The 18,878-nt window shown below is 42.6% G+C and overlaps 1 long non-coding RNA gene across 1 annotated transcript; it reads right to left on the reverse strand.

Annotated features, from left to right (window-relative positions):
• Positions 1 to 3,452: 3,452 nt before the first annotated feature.
• LOC131382394 (uncharacterized) lies at positions 3,453 to 15,203 on the reverse strand. The gene is made up of 3 exons (XR_009211836.1): positions 14,866 to 15,203; positions 3,612 to 3,694; positions 3,453 to 3,481 (listed from the first exon to the last, which is right to left on the reverse strand). It is a non-coding gene; the product is annotated as an uncharacterized LOC131382394 (long non-coding RNA).
• Between the last annotated feature and the right edge of the window lie 3,675 nt (positions 15,204 to 18,878).

Here is an 18,878-nt window from a genome sequence, read left to right on the forward strand (position 1 = left end):
AGGGGCAAGATCTCACAAATTCTTCATTTCCAGGTTCTTAGGAGTGGCTCATGGCTGTCTTGCCAGTGAGAGTTCACTTGTGCTACGAAGGATGTGAGTCTGTTAAAGCCTAAGTTATTGTCTGTTACGTCTCTATTAGAGAAAGTATGAGAGGAACTGAAGCTTGTGTCTCAGCTTGGAAAGTCAGTTTTCTCTGATCACCAATCATCTCCCCGATTTTCATCCCTCCCAGCCAGGTAGGCAGATCCTGCCTCCCATGCTGTGTTAAGGGCACATTCCTTTAGGATAACATTTATATTTCATTATGCTTATTTTACAATTCTGCCTCCTCTAAATCATGAGTCCATGAGGGTATGGACCATGTTTTACTCCCCTTGGATTTCCCACAGCCCATGTAGTGTTGCAGCCAAAGCTCTTGATCTCTGGAGTCAGACTGTCTAATGTGGGATCCCTGCTCCTATGTTTCTTCCAACTTCCCTCAGCCTGTTTTCTCGCCTATAAAATGGGGGATATTAATAGTAACTGCCTTGTAGGTTGTTGGGAAGAGTTGGAGATGCCATATGTAAAATGTTTAGCACAGTAGCTGCCATTTGACACACATTAATTATTAGTATTTAGTTAGTAGTAGTTGGTGCATGGGACACAGTTACTCAAAGAAATGGGTACTGAGGCCGGGCGTTCATGCCTGTAATCCCAGCACTTTGGGAGGCCAAGGTGGGTGGATCACCTGAGATCAGGAGTTCGAGACCAGCCTGACCAAGATGGCAAAACCCCGTCTTTACTAAAAACACAAAAAATTAGCTGGGCATGGTGGCAGGCACCTCTAATCCCAGATACTCAGGAGGCTGAGGCAGGAGAATTGCTTGAACCCGGGAGGTGGAGGTTGCAGTGAGCCGAGATCACGCCTTTGCACTCCAGCCTGGGTGACAAAGTAAGAGTCTGTCTCAAAAAAAAAAAAAAAAAAAAAAAAGAAATGGGTAACTGAGTGAATGGATGAGAGATGCAGCCAAGCCTGTGAATGAAAGTCACAACCAGAGCTCCAAAACCACAAAATGGGTCCCTATCATTGCCCATTGACACTGAAAGGCATTTAATAAATGTGGTCACAGTAGGAGGAGAAATTCTGGTGACTATAACAGATAGTTAAGTCAGTCTCCGGGCTTCCTGAGGTTTTCAGCATCTCAATTTTTGCCCAAAGGGACCTTTCCTGGGAAGTCTCATGGAGAAGACCCAACTCCATTGCATTGCAGAATTAATGTGTGAGGAAGGGATATTAGAGATTGTGGAATTTGACCCATCTCACTTCAGGAAAGATTTAGGTGGAGAGGGCTAAGGATAATATTCTTCTGAGGCTTGCCTGCCATCCCTATGAAAAAGTCAGGCGACAGTTGTAGGAGGCAGGACTAGAGGCATACAGTAAGGTGCGTCTTCAATGTAAGGCCAAAGGCTAGCTGCCACATTTTAAGGCCCTTTTCAGGGGGAAGGTTCTTAAAATGGCTGCCTCAGCACAGATGCACTGGCATATGTCACTGTGGCAGGTAGACACATCTTAAAACAAACCTCACAAACACAATTCAAAACACACCGAGTCTGTAAGGACTGGTTCCTTACATTAGCTCCTGAGTTCATCCCCTTGTCAAGAAGAATCGACTCTCTAGGTAGAAGGCAACACACTTGATCCTCTCCAGAAGGCCACGAGAATTTAACTTCTTTCCCTTTCAGAACTGATAAGATCTCACATCACCACGTCAGTCTGGCTCACAGGAGGAGTGAGACCTGGCTCTGCTAAGAAGCTGGTAGTTGTTAGTGGGAGCTTGAGACCCACAAACAAAGGGATTTTCAACTACCCGGCTGTACTTAATTTGGTTTTACTTCAGGCTTTCACACTCCATGCTTACCTCACTGGCTTGTTATGTAGACCAAATGAGATGTGTATAACAGTGGGTTTAAACACAACATCTCTACACAGATATGATCTTTCCCTGTTAAGGGCACTGGTAATACAATGCCCTCAAAGAGCTTTTGGTTTGAATCAATTTATAATCTGTATATTCATAAGCTTTGAGTGTGTGTGTGATTCTGATAAATAAAGTCGGCTTGGGCGAGAGCTCTTTCCCATGGGAGAGCGCAGAATGGAATAGGGCATCAGAGACAGGAGCTTGGAGCTACCTGTGTAACTCAGATCTCCCCAGGCCTCCCAAGCCTAAGAGTACATAAACAGTAGTTACTCCAATTCCACCACTTCTTGCTCCCACTTGTCCAGGAAGGGCTCTGTTAAGTGCTCCTTCAATATTTTGGTCTGTGTCAATGGGTATTACCACTCTGCCACCTCCTACTGGGCACCTTCATTTTCCCCTGCCAGGTCACGCCCCCCACCTCACAAGCACACTTAGTGGCACCGTGTGTTGTCTTATGCTTCATTCCGTGTTGCACTCGGTTGGAGTGCTCTCACGGCAGGATTGCGAGTCCCTTTATTTTCCAGAGTAGAGGAGGAAAACCTCTTCATTTTTATTTCCTGGTCACATTGTTCCCCCACACTGAGTCCAGTAGGGCTCCACTAGGAGCAATGCTCAGGGCTGTGCCTAGAATTGCCCTTCCTTCTTCACGGCTAGGACTTTGCTTCAGCTCCCATGGGCTGTACCTGGCTTCTTTTCTCAGAAGGCTTCTCTCAGGCAACTCCTACCTCTCAAGGGCTGTGCTACCCTGTCCCACTCATTTTTTTCAGATATCCCAGAGGCATCTGTGGAGACTTTACTTCCTTCTTCCCTTGCCCCACCACCCCAGCCTTTCCTAACATTCATTCATTCATTCATTGCACAGACTTCTTTGAAGAATATTTGAACTATATGAAATGCTTTTCAAGCTGTCAAATAAAGTTGTGTTTTAACTCCAAGCAGTGCTGAAAACATCCCGTAACTTAAAACCCTATAACCCTAGAAGAAATTGCATTATGGAAAACGGAGGGACATGGTTCAGTGATAATTTTATCACCTAAATTTCAGTTTTAAGAGATTTAAACCTGAACACAGACATATTTAAAGAGTTTTATTAAAAATATTTACTTAAAAATTATACCTTAGTGGAACTTTTCGTCACCTCTCTTCCTCTTCCCTTCCTAGTTCTCTGGAGGTAAGTTCTGGGTGGAACTGGAGGTCTACAGATGCTGGACTGGAGCGTGGTTCTGGTGTTTGCTCGGGGTAGTTGGGTGGGATGGGGAAGGAGATGAGCCCTCTATGCCTCTCTCTAACTTCCTCTATTCTCCAGCCCTTTAGCCTCTCTAGCTCTGTCGTATAACCCTAACCTATTCTGTCTGCAACATAGCTTCACTCAGTGTATAGTGAATGGAAAGATCCAGAAAGGGGAGAAAGAGGGCACCCAAGACAAATTTCCTTTATTAAAGTTTTTCCACATTTTCTCCTCCAATCAGAGAGCAGACTACAAGTTGACCCCATAGCCCCTTGTGCTGCTTGAAGAGTCTGACCTGAGAATGAGAAGGAAGGGTGGGCAAAGTCGTGCCTCCCTGTCACAGTCAATCCTTTCTTTCGCGATTCTCTCCTCCCCTCCCCTCTCGTCATCCCTCCATTTCAACATTTGTAGGTCCCTGCACCTACTTATAGCAGTGCGAATCAACACCTTTCAGGAGAGTCCTTGGTCTTTGTGGCTTACTGAAGTCAGAACACCAGAATTCCTGTGCCTGGATTAAGATAAGTGGAGATGGAAATTATTGGGGGAATGAAGAGGTCATTTTTGGCCTGGGGTGCTTTCAGAGAGAGGTCTGGAGGAGCTGCTGTAGGTTACATTGGAAGAGGATGGCGTGAGGGATCTGGGTCTTGAGAAGTCTTTTATGAGCCTCCCAATTCTGGGTTAGGTGTCTCTGCTTAAGCTCACGAGCTTAAGACCAGCCTTAATTTTTTTTTTTTTTTTTCTGAGACAGAGTCTCGCTCTGTCGCCCAGGCTGGAGTGCAGTGGCATGATCTCGGCTCACTGCAAGCTCTGCCTCCTGGTTTCATGCTATTCTTCTGCCTCATCCTCCTGAGTAGCCGGGATTAGAGGTACCCACCACCTCGCCCGGCTGATTTTTTGTATTTTTAGTAGAGATGGGGTTTCACCGTGTTAGCTAGGATGGTCTCGATCTCCTGACCTCGTGATCCGCCCGCCTTGGCCTCCCAAAAGTGCTGGGATTACAGGCATGAGCCACCGTGCATGGCCAAAAATTTTTTTTAAACTAGCAGGGTGTGGTGGCACATGCCTGTAGTCCCAGCTACCTGGAAGGCTGAGGTATGAGGATCCCTGGAGCCCAGAAGGCAGAGGCTGTAGTGAGCCCAGATCATGCCACTGCACTCCAGCCTGGGCAACAGAACGAGAACTAGTCTCTAAAAATGTTGCTTGTCTATGAATGAAGTGGGCTGCCAGATTGGAAAGGTCACAGGACTCAGACTTAAAGACCTACAGATTTTTTGCTCTACCGTTTACTAACAGGGCTGAGCACTTACCCTCTCTAACCCTCAGTTTTTTTCAGTAGCAGAATGGGTTCAATTTATCTAATTCTACTAATAGGATCATGGAGAATGAGATTAACATATGTAAAAGGGCTTTATAGACTGTATGTCGCTAGTCACATATAAGATTATCCAGATAAAGCTTGAGAAAAGAAAGTATGATAGTGGCCATTTTATATAAAGCAAGTGTCTTAGTCTGTTATAACAAAATGCCACAGACCGTATGGCTTACAAACAACAAATATTTATTGCTTACAGTTCTTGAGTGGGGTGGCTCACAGGGCAGCCTAAATAACAATCTGTGTTTCTTGCTTTCACTAACACTAGTTCTGTTTTTTGTCTGATTTTTTTTTTTTTTTTTTTTTTTTTTTTAATGAAACTCTAAGGCTTAGAGGTGATTCCATTCTTCACAGAATTTGCACTGGTTCCAGCCAAATGTCCCGGAGCCCTTCTCTACTTGGGGCATTTTCAATCATGCAGATGGTGTAAAATCAAACCTCAAAACCAAAGAATGAGAAGCACAAGGATGCGCATTTTCCAGAAAGTCCTTTTTTCACCACTCAAAATTCATATAGAGTCATTCATGTTTTCCTGTCATCTCCCTTTTTCAATACGCCATTTTCCCCTTTAATCTGTGCTTTGACTTCAAAAGTCCCAGGTTTTGACAGATCTCAGTTTCACCTCCCCACCTGGCACAGACCCTGTCTCCTGCATAGTTGTTAAAACCCAAGGGCACCCAAATCGTACAACACCCTCAGGACAGACTGGCCTCAACACCTGCTTCCCACTCAGGTTTCTATTTCCCTCTCCATCTTCGGTGCCTTGGGATTTCCCCAACTTTCTTGTTTGTTTCATTTTCCGTGGCATTTCCAAGTATTTTTTAGTAGGAATGTTTTTCAGAATAGGTAGTGTGCCGTATCAGTAGAAACTGAAGCCCCCCCCCCCACTGATATTTTTACACAAGTAATGTCTAATAACAATTAACATGAGAAGGGGAAAAGAAAAAAAGAGTCTGCCACCAGAACAAGTAGTAGCCCTGCTCTTCAAACCAAAAGTAAGTTACACGTAACTACAAGTTTTTTTTTTTTATGAGTTCAAGGGATGGAGCATCTAAAATAAGAACTGGTCCAAGAGATCTATGGATATAGGGATGATAGCGTCACTGCCAGGGTTGGCTCATCGTGACCCCTGGCCAATGAGAAGGTGTCTCCAGAGGCCAGCGGGAGAGTCTGCTTCTGCCTGCTCCCAGCCCTGCCTCCCTGACCTGCTCCCTGTCATCCAGTTTCTGAAGAGGAGAATCCTGAATTCCTTGCCCTGGGGAAGAGCTCTGCCATAGCTTTGAGTGACTCAAAGGACAGGCTCTGCAAAACACAAGTATAGGTTGAAATGCTAAGTTTTTCTGCCATGGTTTTCTTAGAACAGTTCAAGAAAGGACTCAGACATTGGCTCTTGCTACAGGACACACAAATTGAATACTTGAGTCAATCATCCAGTGATTTGTCACAATGCTGAACACACACCAGAGCCTTTGCTAAACATAAGGAAACAATGTTCTTGATAGAATCACAGCCATTTGTCGATCCCAACTACATTCCTCAACAAGATGGTCTAACTCTGGGGGGCTTGGTGGCAACGTGGAGGTGCAGATGGTGAGGAAAGGGAGCGACTCTTGCTTATGGTCCTCCCTGATCTTCAGGCCAATGACTGAGCTGTGCCTACCCTCCCTTCATCCTGCACTTAGACACACATGAAGCTTGCTTGTCTCAGTAGATCCCACTGGATTTTCATCTTTGTTATTAAATCAGGGCCACATTTGGCATGCTTATTTTATAACGACCATCTTATGACATGTAGGTCCTTTGGCTGAGGGAGAAGAAATGCCTCCACAAATTTAATTACCCTCAGGTGAACAGCACTGGGTGCTTGTCACATCAGAACACCCCAACAATTGGGAACAAATCTGTATTTATACTAGAGACGAGACACTTTGAGCCTCAAAGGATAATACTCTCGCGGTTTACTTTCCCTCCTTTTTCCCTTTCGGGCTACCAAGGTTTTTTAGCCACTGCTGAAGCTACTTTGTATTTTAAATCCACAGTCCTTTCATTTTAAAACTGCAAGGTTTTTTATTTTGTGTCACCCCTAAATTCAAGGCCCAGAAAGGCCTGGTGCTATACCCAGAATCACATGGCTCACCTGGGGCAGACTATCCAATTCCTAGAGCAGTTTCAGTCCCCCATACCCTCAGCGCTTCCCAGAAGATAGTAATGGATGACATGAACCTGGCAAACAGCTGGGAATTACTGCCCTCCAAAGTGGTAGAAGGAGTGGGCTCTGAGGGCCTGTCTTGGCCGACGTAGATTTGGTATCAATACCTGCTGAGTACAGAGGCCAAACAGACCGCACCTGGGTTCTGCCTGTAACTCTCCAACCTAACTCATGCCACGCCTGGTGAGGAGTTAAACAAATCCTTGTTTTTTATTTTCTTCATAGGATCAAATTACTCAGGGTACTTGTAAGGAGTGGAGCATTATTTTACAGGTGTGTAATGCTTTCACCTCTTGCATCCTTCCCTCTTCCAAAGGCTGTCATAGCAACAAGGCCCATCTCTGCAGGTGTCAGGAGACCTTCACATTAACTTTCCTTGGACAAGTAACATCAGAACAAATTCTCCTTTGAACTTAGGTCAGAGAAATCTAAACCTCATGGAAAGTATGAAATGCAAAACATCTGTATGAATTAGTCCTTGAGCCCATTATGATATTGGGAACTTATTTTAAAAATTTTAAATTATTTCACTTTTTTTAAATTTTGTTTTTTAGATAGGGTCTATGTTGCTCAGACTGACCTGGAACTCCTGGGCTCAAGCAATCCTTCCACCTCAGCCTCTTGGGTAGCTGGGATTACAGGTGTATGCCACTATACCCAGCTAAAATTATTTTGTTTCTAATTGACACATAATAATTCTAACTATTTATGGGATACAGTGTGATGCTTCAATACATACATACATTGTGTAATGATCATAGTATTTAGCATATCCATCACCTCATTTATCAATTCTTTGTGCTGAGAACATTTGGAATCCTCTCTTCTAGCTATTTTAAAATATACAATATACTATTGTTACTACAGTCACCCATCTGTGCTACAGAACACCAGAATTTCTCCTATCTAACCATAATTTTGTACTTGATCCATCTCTTCCCATCGTCCCCTCCCTACTACCCTCCCAAGCTTTGGTAACCACTAGTCTAGTCTGTATTTTTTTTTTTTTTGAGACAGAGTCTCGCTCTGTCGCCCAGGCTGGAGTGCAGTGGCGCAATCTCGGCTCACTGCAAGCTCCGCCTCCCGGGTTCACGCCATTCTCCTGCCTCAGCCTCTCCGAGTAGCTGGGACTACAGGCACCCGCCACCACGCCCGGCTAATTTTTTTGTATTTTTAGTAGAGACGGGGTTTCACCGTGGTCTCGAGCTCCTGACCTCGTGATCCACCCGCCTCGGCCTCCCAGAGTGCTGGGATTACAAGCGTGAGCCACCGCGCCCGGCGTCTAGTCTGTATTTCTATGAGATCAAATTTTTAAGATTCCATGAGTGACATTTTATGGTATTTGTCTTTCTGTGCCTGTGCCTGATTTCTTTCATTTAGCATAATGAGGTTCATCCATGTTGCTGCAAAAGACAGGATTTCATTATTTTTATGGCTAAATAGTATTCCATACTACAGATACACCACATATTTTTATCCATCCATCTGTTGACGGATGCTGAGGTTGATTCCATATCTTGGCTATTGTAAATAGTGCTGCAATAAACTTGGGAGTGCAGATGTCTCTTTGACATGTTGATTTCCTTTCCTTTGGATAAATATCCAATAGTAGGATCACTGGATTATATGGTAGCTATATTTTAATTTTTTTTAGGAACCTCCATAGTTTTCCATAATGACTATACTAATTTACATTGCCGTCAACAGTGTATTAAGAGGAACTCCTCTTTGAGATGAAGTCTTGTTCTGCCGCTCAGGCTGGAGTGCGGTGGCTTGATCTCAGCTCACTGCAACCTCCAACTCCCAGGTTCAAGCAATTCCTGTGCCTCAGCCTCCTGAGCAGCTGGGATTACAAGCAAGTGCCACCACACCTGGCTAACTTTTGTATTTTTAGTAGAGACAGGGTTTCACCATGTTAGCCAGGCTGGTCTCAAACTCCTGGCCTCAAGTGATCTGCCTACCTCGGCCTCCCAAAGTGCTGGAATTATAGGCATGAAACACTATGTCCGGCCATCTTTCTTTATCTTTCTCTGGAAAGAGGAAATTCTCAATTTTAGAGAAAGCTCTGTTGTGAATATTTGGCAGTTTTGCCTTTCCAGCAACTGAACTACACCTCCAGGCCACCCCAAGGTATGTTGAAGGTAAGGCTTGCCTCAGATGGTTCCTCTGTTACTAACCTGGCTCCTGGCAAGTGAGGTTGGATGCCACTGCCCTGGATTTTAAATCTGAAGCAGGTGATACGGGAAATATGGGATACTTAAAGGTGAATTCTGGCAGTACCAGCAACATCAATATTGCCTACTGGTGGGGATTTCAGGGGCAGCTGCAATGCCATCCAGACCCTTCTGTGGCATGACCTTGGCTGTGTTTCCAGCACCTGGACTCCGTTGGCACCTGGACTATTGCCCAGACTTGGTTCTCCATGCACATTCTCGGTTTTGCAAGTTATTCCATCTCCTTCCAATAACTTCCTTTTCTGCTTAAATTAACTAGAAATAGTTTGTTTGCAACCATGGATCCTGACTAGCCCTGCCTCCTTAAAGTTGTTTCAATGGATGAGTGACTAACGAGTGAGCTATGCTCATGGCATCTTATTAAAAGGGACTGAAAGTAGGAGAGCTTCATGATTGAAACTTGAAGGACTTTTACTTCTCCAGCTGCTGGCAGTGGGGAACAGGAAAGGAGGTCATTGAAAGCCAGCAGGAGGTGGTGGTCTATGTTAAATCACCCATGTGACTTTGCTACAGCTCTTACACCCCCAACTTAAAACCAGGTACTGACAGGCATCCTGTGGATTTTTCCAGCTCTGCCCTACCTCTTTTTCTGGCTCTCCTTTCCAGCCCAAAGTCAGGCCCCACAGCTGGATGAAATAAAATGGTTATATTGGGAGGCCTTAAAATTAGCATGGTTCAATATGTCTTAAAGTTGGGGCCATTCCTTGGGTAAAGAATGGAGGTTTTCTCACTTTCTCTGCTGCAGCTGCTGGGGATAAAGTCAGGAGCTGTCTGCTCCAAGGGCTCCCCCAACCAGGTCCGACTCTCTCCCCACTACTTTCCAAATTCATTCGCTGTTACATTCACCATGTACCACAGTGAAAGACAACCCCACTCCATCAGTGACACATTATCATGTGGCTTTCCATTTTTCTTAATCACCTTATTCCTTTGCTCTTCCAAAGTTGAGGATAAATTATTTAACAAGTCTCTAGGGTTGACTTTATGAGAACTTAAAGCCAGTGCCCATCTGCTATAGGTTAGGGTGAGCCAAACGCTGAAAGTTAATCCTTCTTGTTCCACTCTGGGAAAACACCCAGCCATACACACATACACGTGTGCACACGTGAGCAGTCACAGACCCCCACACCCTACAACAGCACCTCCTGAACCACATGGCCCAAGTAGTAAAACATCAAGGCTTGAATCACCATACTCAGGCCAATAAAAACTTAACTTTGCACTCTCATATAGTTGAGCTTGTGCTTGCAAAATTCCCTGCATGCGCCTGGCTCTGTGATTCAAACACTGTCATGCCTTTCAGACAAGGGAATAGGTAATATTTAAACATTAATATACACCTATACCTTTCTGACACATGCATTTTGAATGTGTAGAGTATCAGAGATGAAAAGTATACAATATGCACACACATATTGTATGATTGTGTAATTTCATCACATTTAGTTTAAGAGGCAGAGATCAGCTAATGCAATAGTTTTCAATCTTTTTCAATAGAAGTGGGTTTGAAACTTGGTCCAGCCACATTCTTACTGGATGGCCTTTCTAAGCCAAAGTTCAGTTTTCTTAAATCTGTTAAAACAGGGATTAAAAATAGTATGTACCTTACAGTATTACTGTGAAAACTAAATGAAATCTTAGCACAAAGGCTGGCAGACAGCCAGTGCTATTACTGGCTAAGAACATGGTAGCTATTGTTATTATTATTCACCCCTGAATGGATTCTATTTTGCAGGAGTTTGTCCACAAAACTGCATTAACGACTTAGTCATGAATTTACTCTCGCTGACTTTTAGTATTCAGAAACATTAATATCACCCCATCAGAACTTCTCACCTGAAACATCAGTTGTTATAACTTCAATAAGAGATAAAGACCATTTCTAATTAAGTTTAACCTGAGTAGTCTTATTGTCAATGAGTTATAAACATTAGGATTTTAATAAGATTTTTGATATATTTATGTAGAACTGGCTTAAAGCAATTTCATGTTTCAGAAGAGGAAACAGATGTCCAGAGAGGGGACTGTGCCTCTGGCCACAAAGCAGCAACACAAACCCATGTCTCAAACCATGAGACCCCCTTCAGTCTACTTTGGCTTGTATTTATATCCAACTAAGGGCCTACAGAAGATCTGGTATATTTTACGGGCCATGTCCTTAATCAGGAACCATGCTGAAAACCTATTGGATTATGCGTCCAGCAAACTTACCTCATCCTAACCCTAGCCTTTTTTTGGTAACTGCTCTCCCCATCCCCCACCATGGCTCCTGGTGGCCATGTTTGTAAGATATGAATCAACCCCAGCCACAGTCACTGGGCCAGGTTGGGCCAATAGGAATATTTCTTAGGAAGAAGGAATGAAGTGGAGAGAGATCTAGTCTTCTCCAGGTGGATAGACATCACTATTGGTTATATTTTTAAAGGTGTGTCCAGGGAAGCAGAGGAAGCCAAGGTGTAAAAAGAGAAGAAACAAGACCCATTATGATGCGAGATAGAGTCAGATTCCTTAAGGCTGTCTCTCTCAGATTCTGGTTTATTTTGAGATCCATTGCATGCTTGCCCTTGGGTTTTTGGAAGCATTGTTGAGTAAATTATTTCCTAGCTTAAGCTAACATGAGTCTTTTCTCAACTAAGGATTTGAGAAATGGGGTTGTATTCCAGAATGCTGGAGCAGTAAGCAATCCACACTATATTGCCCACTAGAACATCATACCTATGGCGAGAGATTTTTCTCGTCCATCTGTAATGATCCTCTTATTGCTTCGAATCTCTTGAAGGTGTGGCATGCCTCTGGCCATGGTCTCTGAAGACCAGGTCTACAGTTGTTCAGACCCCCAACTGCTGTGATATTTTGCTTGTAAAATATCTAATGATTCTTACCAGACTGTTCTGTTCTTTCCACTTCTACCACCCATTGCCTTGAAGGCAACTTGGGCTTCCACAAAACTTGCATTTCACCATCTAGTAGAATACTCTTTGCTTCAATGTGGCAGTTATGGCTCCAGAATTCGTGCCTCTTTTGTCACCCATGTGGGAATCAGAACTCTTCCCCCAGAACACAAAATAAAGGACTAGAGAGAGGTCACAGTGGAGTGAACCACACACATTACAGAACACTCCCAACTCTGGAGCTCATGTGGAGGGCACACTCACTGTGAGAGCACATCTAAGTTTGAGCTGGGGATTCTGGCTAGTTGTAGAGCTTACTCAGAGCTCAGGGAAAATATAGCTCATCAATTGCTGAACCAGGTAGTTAAGTATAAATATGTACATAGGTGTATGTGTGTATAAATGTCTTAAGGAGAATATTTCAGAGGCAAATATTTTAACAAATCAGCCGTCTGCAACACATCAGGAACGTATGCATTTGCAATCTAAAACACGTTTACTTACGCAGGAACTAAGCTTGTGAAAAACTATGAGAAACATTTGGACCCATCCATTCAGCAAATATTTTGTGATTACCTACTATGTGCTATTTAGCTACGTACAAAATGAATAAAGTTCCTTGCCATTGTGAAAATTCTATCTCCTAGGCATGAAAGCTCAAATGGAAATATTAACAATGGCAAATAGTAATGAAAGTGCTGTCTATTCAGCACCCTTCATTTCAAAGTATTGTGCTAATACAGTTTTTATGTTATTTCGTATGTTCTACCAGAAGATACACTTCATAAGTGAAGGAACGGTCTTTGTATTCATCATTCTGTGTCCAATGCCTCACCTATATTTGGTCTCAGTAAATATTTATTAAATGATCCCCCCATAAACTGAGTTTAGTGTTATTATGCCCATTTAACAGGTGGTAAATTGAGGATCAGAGAGGTTAATAATTTGGCCCAAACCACACAGCAAAAAGAGCCAGGATTTAAACCTAGAGTGTTTCCCAATACACCAACATATTACTTTTGCATATATTCACTGGACTAAAGTGTTTTGGAGCTCATGTCACTCTTTACAATAAGTTGGGTCTGTAGGGATGAATTATAGCACTTGCAGTCCCTGGAATACTATTCTGTGCCAACAAGAAAATGCAATCTCTGATCAAAGTGTTAACTTTATATTACTTACATATCCCAGGCTTCACCAGCCCAGCTAGCAACTAACAATGAGCTATGGTTAACATTAATAACCCAAAGCCCCTGTTTTTGCTCATCTGTAGGCTCTTTAGCATATCTTTCCTTAAATAAAGCCAACCACCCACTCCTCTTACCCCATCTCCACCGTGCACACAAATACTTCTTGGAGTTGAAGATCAGCATACATCGATCTCAAGCCCACTTGTGAGTTAGTCAACAGCCACCATGAGATATCCCCAGCTTTTATCTTCTGCTGCAGCTTTGTCAACCTCTACTGTGAAAGAAGCTGTTGAGGGTAACTAACACTGTTGCTGCTGTTAATAGTGCCTTTTGGAAAAATAAGGATGACGCCTCTCAGCTCTCCCAAAGTTTCCATCCCTGAGAATGCCAGATGGAGCTGGATTCTGGGAAGAGCCCAGGAGAATGGCCCAATAACCCATGTGTAACCTGTTCCTGAAGCAACACTCATGCATCCTGAGTCTCACAGTGTCTCCTTCATGCCAAGCCAAAATGCTCTCTATATGCCCAAATCCAGGGAGAGGAAGCCTGGAGGAGTGCAGAGATTCTCAAATATGTTCAGGTAGCAGAGGACCAGGAAGCATGGCCTCCCATGAGCTCTGGAAAGCTGTGACTCATTGATGTTTTAAACTAAAAATAACTAAGTACTAGGGTTTTGCTAAATGATTATCCTGACCAATATTAACAGAAAACAGAGTTTAAGCACATGCCCACAAATACACAAACTCCTTACTGAGGAAATTCAACTCATTAACTCATTAACACTGTATATATGTAAGAGAGGGAGACTGAGATTGGGAAAATGTCCATGTTATTGTACTTCAACTGCATGGCAAGCACAGGCCATGAGGCACCACTGTTCTGAAAAACACTCGAAAAGGGCTGAGCCCAAGAGTTATTCAGGTGACTTGGGGAATGTTATTTGCATCTCAGTGTATACTATGCCATTCCTCTGAACCTCACATCTTACTCTAAGATAACGTGGTTACACTTGATGTTCTATTGGTCTTCATCCTGCTTTAAGCTGTCTGAGATTCCCATTGAAATTAGTAGGCCAGGGCATAGAAAGTTTTGGGGTAAAAAAAACATGCTTCAAGGAGAAAAAGCCAAGAGAGGAGGTTTATTGGGTGGTAAGAAGTTTATGATACAGCTCAGAACCTCACTGTGGTCTAATATCTACAAGGGTGGCACTGTAATTATAAGGAATTTTACAGGGAACATTCCCAGCCAGGAATAATATAATTTTAGTCTTTTACCCATACTTCTCAGTGCCTATGCACATGAACTTATTGAGCCCTGTAGACTCCCAGAATGGGTTATAAGTATCATTGTGTCTTTCAGGCAATAAAAGGAGTGTTACCCTCTGGGCTCCCAGAGTTACCCAAACTCAGTGGTCCCTCCAGGGGTGGTCTTGGCTCCCCCGGTGGTCTTCAATTGATTTCCAGGGGCCTCTGAGTTACCCTCCTGAAGCAGTCATGCTTGTCAATAGCGTTGTCTCTGCTTATCCTCCAGGAGGGATTTAGAACTCACTTATGCTGTGCCTTCTGAGAGTTTGCCAGATTTTAACACCATTCTTTGTTTCCCCTAGGACATCATCCATGCCCACCCTGTCCTTCATTTTTACAATGTTAAATCATTGAAGGTGTTAGATGGCCTGAGTGTTCTCTGGTTCTGGCAAGGTAGCTGTTTCCTCCAAAGTGTTAGATTCTCTGCTTCATCCTGGCTTTTGGCTAACATAAATACCCTGTAATGCTGAATTTCGTACCTTCAAGTGGGCATGGCATTGGTCAGAAGTGTTAGCACAGAAGTCATCTCCTGTTAGAATAACAGCTGTTTTTCTCATCCAAAGGGAAATGTTGGTTGTCAAGATATCATCCAGACCGTGCTACTTTCCTGCCTCCTAAAAGGCCAAGAAAGGAAACCATGAGAAAATAGAGAAATTATTTGTAGGTCAGGGTTTGTTATTCAACATTAAGGTTTCAGTTTAGTGGAGAGACAGGAAGGAAAAGAACATACACAGGCCCACCCAAACAGTTTATTAATGTCCACATTTTTTTCTTGTTATTGGCTGTTATTTCAAAGGCTCTTGAGTGGATACAGAGTCGTATATTTTCCTAAAGTAGTAACTGTTTGCAAAATTTTATGTTTTATATTGAAGCTCCTATCTATTGGCTCAATTTTTCAATAAAAGAAACTTTAAACCACAACAACCTGAGATCCCTGGAACATTTTAAAACATTGTTTGACAATAAAATTTCACATCTGGGCTGACAAGCCTGGTGCCAAGTTTCAACCTATGCAATGTCAAATGGATGAGCTATTACATTCAAGCAAGCAAGAAAACTCAGGCTTCTGATGGTTTCTTGATAGCCCTTTGCCCACAACCTGCTGCTATAATGACAGTGTAGCTCTGCTGAGTGACCAATGGACTCAAATTCCTGCTAGAGACCACCTTTCTTGGAAAGAAACATTGCATTTGAAATTTACTCTTAAGAGGTTATTAGGCAGAGCCCAAGTATCTGGCCTTTTCCATTTATATCATCTGTGCCAATAAATGCTCTCATAAGCCTAGTTGTAAGACTCTAGTTAAACGTGATTTGGCTTATTCAAACTAGTCCTCCTTCAGAGGCTACTGCTTCTTTACTAATTACTTCCTGTTCTTTCCTCTGTACAGCAACAGTACTTCATTCAAAACCAAATGTAAGTGGCCTGTAACAAACAAACCCCCCAAATGTGTATGGGCTCATATGTGATGAAGGTTTAGTATTTCTTGCTTATATGAAGTTCAAAATATGCTCTCCCCATCAGCAGCCTGCTCTGCATCAGCATGTGAGGCAGGGGCCCAGGGTCCTTCCCCTGTGACTCTGCCATCTATCTCACATGAACTTTCTGTATCCACCCAGCATAGGGGAAACAGCACAGCAAATCACATCCAGAGGTATTAAGGACCAGGAGTGGGGTGTCATGTATCACTTCTGTTCACATTCTTTTAGTCACAAGACCAAACTGACCACAAAGAAGTCTAGGAAATGTAGCCCAGCTCTGTGCCCAGGAGGAAATGGGATTGGTGAATCATGATCTGGCCTCTACCCCACCCCAGCTCTAACCATAACATTGAATGTTATAGCATTCTGAACCCCCACCTCCACCCCACCACAAAGAGTATAGGGGCCACCAGCCCAGGGACTGTCATAGAATCATATCTACCCTTAGTTCTGGATCCTGTTCGCTGGGTGAATAAATGGGTGGATTTCAGCCAGAAAAGGAATAGTGTAGACATATTTTATAAATCTTGGACCTCTTTATTATGAGAACAGACTGAGGCAGAGCAGATGTAGCTATTAAGGCCATCTTTTGCAAAACTGAAGAAATTTTTTCTAGTTATAAAAATATGTGTTCATTGTAAAAATTCAGAAAAATGCTGAAAACATTTTAAGACAAAAATCAACAATAATCTTTCTCCAAGTTATGCTAAAAAATGTTTATATACACTGATAGATTTCTTATGTACATATAATTTGAATTAATTTGTGTCTGCAAAACAGATCATACTGTGTAATATACTGTTTTGCAATCTGCTTTTTCACTTAAGATATGTTATGAACATCAATACATGTAAATAAATATAGATCTGCATCATAATTTTTGGCTACATATTATTTGATCATATGGACATGTGTGAGAATCATATAATACATTTAACTTAGCTGAACAAGTGCAGACTTATTCAGTGAGACCCAGGATTATGTCTATCAGTTTATCCCCAGAGCATGCCAAGATATCTTGATTGTTAAATGAAATTTATAACAGGCCATGGTTTTGGACTAGCCTCCTGCACTAGGCTCCCGCAAATCAGACCAAACGGGAATGGAGTCACTCATACTAGGTGCCACCTAATCTGACTGAACTCTGAAACACGACAGTTTAAAAAAAAAAAAAGAGGCCAGGAGAGTCACAGCAACCAATCTCAAGGGGCCCAGTTCACCTCAGCCGGCAAGCTAAAGAAGTCCCCTCAGTTTAAACCATACAAGGAAAGTAACTTTGAAACAAACAGTCTGCTTTTCCTTTCTCTGTTTCTGCTTTCTTCTGCCTTTTTCTGTCTATAAAGCCCACCTCCTCTACTCAGCTCATGGGAACACTCATTTTATAGAATGTGGTGTTGCCCAATTCTAGAATTGCAAATAAAAGCCAATTAAGATCTTTAAAGCAAATTTGTTATACTTTTGTCTTTTAGTATGCTCATGATAGATTCTCAACAGGGCTCAATCAAGAAGGCCTTTGCAAAACTGGGGGTCCCTCTCAGGCTTTGGTGCGTAGGCACATCACACAGGGATTTTGTTAAAATGCTGATTATGATATAGAAGGTCTAGGTGGGCCGTGAGATTCCAGAATTTCAACAAGCTTCCAGGAGATGCTCAAGCTGATAGACACTAATGTCTATCATTCAGCAAAAAGTCTGAAATGACTTTTTGCACTTTATGAGTATAAAAAACCCCTTGAGGGCTAAATAATTGATTGGAAAAACAAATCTATGGAGTGCATGGATTTATTTGGTTGAAAGATGGTCTGAAGAGCTTTTTATAAATCTGTGACCCTACTTGACCAGCAAGGATTTAGGACTAGTGGTTCTCAACTAGGGGGGATTTTGCCACCCAAGGGACATTTGGAAAAAATCTAGAGAAATTTTTGGTTATTATGATTATGTATGTGTATGAGAAAGAAAGGGAGATGGACAGGGAGATACTGGCATCTAGTGGGTACAAGCCAGGGATGCTGCCAAACATCCTACAATGCACAGAGCAACCTCCACAACAAATAGTTATCTGGCCCAAATTGTCAATAGTGCCACTGTCAAGAAACTGATCTAAACTAGACTTTTTCAGGTAATGTTTCTCAACTGAACCATAGAACACAGAAAATTATTTTTTTTACTATTTTCTCAATTCTTGGAAGCATAAGTAACTAGTAGTAATCTAAATGCATAAGAGACATAAGAGACAGCTAATTCTTACATACAATGGATGCTTTCAGGAATTCCAGCTTAATTCTTGTCCAGAACTCTTATTTAAAGCTGGTTGTGGCCGGGCATGGTGGCTCATGGCTATAATCCCAGCACTTTAAGAGGCTGAGGTGGGTGATCACCTGAGCTCAGGAGTTCAAGACTAGCCTGGGTGACATGGCAAAACCCTGTCTCTACAAATAATAATAATATATATGCCAGGTGTGGTGACATGCACCTGTGGTCCCAGCTACTTGGGAAGCTCAGGTGAGAGGATTGCTTGAGCCTGGGAGGTCAAGGCTGCAGTTAGCCAAGATTGTACCACTGCACTCCAGCCTAGTGGCTTAAGGGAAGTCAAAACCTCATTGTTTCTCTCTGTCTCCCTATTTCCCTCCCTATCTCTTCCTCCCACCCCCAGCTACTTCCCTCTCTCCCTTCCTTCCTTTCATGAGGAGAGGGATATGAAATGACTTTTTGTACTTTATGAGTATAAAAAACCCCTTGAGGGCTAAATAATTGATTGAAAAAACAAATCTATGGAGTGCATGGATTTGTTTGGTTGAGAGATAGTCTGAAGAGCTTTTTATAAATCTGTGACCCTACTGGAGAGTCTTAATGCAGAGCTGTAGCCAATAAAGCAAGTCCAACCAAAGGTATTCAAGATCTGTACTTGAACTTCTTGACCACCACCAAAAGGGGTAATAGAACACAACAATATTTCAATACAAAGAAAATGTAAACATTTTGTTTTCTTCATTTTCTCATATATATAGCTGTTC

This window comes from Hylobates moloch, unplaced genomic scaffold (genome assembly GCF_009828535.3).
Source record: "Hylobates moloch isolate HMO894 unplaced genomic scaffold, HMol_V3 SCAFFOLD_23, whole genome shotgun sequence".
Taxonomy (NCBI): domain Eukaryota; kingdom Metazoa; phylum Chordata; class Mammalia; order Primates; family Hylobatidae; genus Hylobates; species Hylobates moloch.